This window comes from Phocoena phocoena, chromosome 15 (genome assembly GCF_963924675.1).
Source record: "Phocoena phocoena chromosome 15, mPhoPho1.1, whole genome shotgun sequence".
Lineage (NCBI taxonomy): Eukaryota > Metazoa > Chordata > Mammalia > Artiodactyla > Phocoenidae > Phocoena > Phocoena phocoena.
The window spans coordinates 65,893,657-65,895,896 of NC_089233.1; positions in this window are offsets into that span (position 1 = coordinate 65,893,657).

The following is a 2,240-nucleotide window of genomic DNA, read 5'->3' on the forward strand; positions in this document are numbered from 1 at the left end:
GAGGTCCTGCCGGGTGAAGCTGCACTGCCTATTTGGCCGGCCTGCGATCACGTGACATTCCCTGAGACTAGGGCCTGGACCCGCACTTGGCCACCGCAGCCTCACTGATGTGGTTTTGAGTTATGTTTCGATGTCCAGGAGGGCTGGTCAAATCTCAAGCTTCAGGAAGCCTTCTGTTGAATGTCTTCTCTTGACGATCCACAAACTCTCTGTTCATCTTTCGTAACTTTTCCTTCTGATTCTGGACTTGATTTCTGCTAGCAGTCAGCTTTGGAACAGCAGCTCCCGTCGGAGCTCATCCTGGGACACAGAGAGGCTCTGATTCCAATCAGAGGCAGGGACAGCCGTCCACCAACACATTCTGAGGTTTTCCACAGCAAATGTCCCATGCCGGTCTCACCTTCCTTCTCTATCTGCCTCACAGTGTCTGTAGCAACCACATGACGGCTACGGCCCCACTGTGTAAACTGTAAAGACCTGTGCCAGCCATCTCTTCCATTCCTCCCCCGCCCCCTGCCAAAAACCCTCTCCTAACCTCTCATTCACTCTCCCGCGCAGAACTCAGCACACACACAATGTTTTTCTGATTGTTCCATTGATCACCAACTCTTTTTGGCTAAAAGGTTTGGATCCTCCATTTTAGACATTTTATTTCAAGTCAGAAAATAACGTATTCAGCAGCCCCCAGCCCCCAGGCTGTGGGTGATTCCAAAACGGATGAGACAGAGACCCGGCCATGGGCAGGATGAAAAATTCCTGCTAACGTGAGACACTATTAAGTCACGAAGGTCACATACAAATTCCCTGAAAGAAAGTGGGATGCAGGTAAAAGGCTGAGTATTGAATCCCCCCGGGGGTCGGGTGCACACTATTGCTCAGGACGGATCCCTCTCGTCCACGTGGCCTCATTTAGCTAATTGCCCTGTTCTGCAGTGGCTCACATCCCACAGGTGCCTTCCTCTGGGAAAATTAATAGGTGCATATGGCTCTTCTATTAAAACCAAAGCCAAATGAAAAATCCTGCACACTTTATCTACCCTTCCTCCTTCACAGGTAGACCCTGGATCACCCTCACCCCCGACCCCCCCAAAGAAAACTGGCAAAGGGCCCCAAAGGCCAAGTCCAGAGTAGCCAATCAGCCTTTACCTCCCCTGACCCTCTGTCCGTGGACCGTGAGCAGCCACTCTGTCCTTCCGGAAACTCTTCTCCCTGGGCTTCTGGGGACTCTCCCCATCGTGCTTTTCCCCCTCCGTCCCTCCTTCTCAGCCTCTTTTATCTATATCCAGCCCCCTAGACGCTGATGCTCGCTTGGGCTCAGCCTCTGTCCTCTGCTCATTCCCTCCATACTCTAGTCTCTAATTTCACCCATTGCCCGAGCTGCTGCAGTACCCCTGCAACCCCCCGTGCCGGAAGCCCCCTGCCAGTCCTCTTCTCCAGCCCAATCTCCAGAATCCAGCAGTCCAAAGGCACCTCACACTCCACACACTCAACAGACAACTCTGTCCAAAATCTGATCCTTCACTAGAGTCCCGCATCTCATGGAAAGACACCACCAAACAGACACCTGGGCTCTTCCTCCCCCGCTTACTTGCACTTGTCCCCCATCTACAGGCTGCCTCGTGCCTTGGAGACTTGACCTCCCAATGGCTCCTGAATCCTTCCACCTCTCTTCAAGTCTACTGCCAACGTGTTAGTCCAAGCCACAGCCCTGGTCTGGATCATGAACGGGAAGCTGCCCTCTACCAGGTTTCCCTGCACCCCTGCAATCCTGCAATCCTTTCCTCACTAGAAGCCAGAGTGATATCTTCAATATGCAAGTGGGAACATGTCACCACTATTTTAAAACTCCTCCATCCAGTGGTTAAGACACCGCGCTCTCACTGCTAAGGGCCGAGCTCTATCCCTGGTCGGGGAACTAAAATCCCACAAGCCGCGTGGCGTTGCCAAAAAAAAGAATTCCTCCAAAACCCCCTCCATCACTCTTGGGATCAAGCCTCAAACCTCCCCAGCCTGCTGAATTCTCCAGCTGATTTCTCACCCTCTTCACCGTCACTCACCCGTCTTCTTTTCCTTCCCTTCCCAAGAGTCCTGCCCCTCCCACTGCAGGGCCTTTACATGGAACACTCATCCTGATTCCCCTTAGTGGTGATACCTGTTCGTCTTTCAGACGTCGCTAGGAAACATCAGCTGACCCTCTCATTCCTGATTTCGGGCCCCCGGGCTGCTCTCGGCACCAGGCA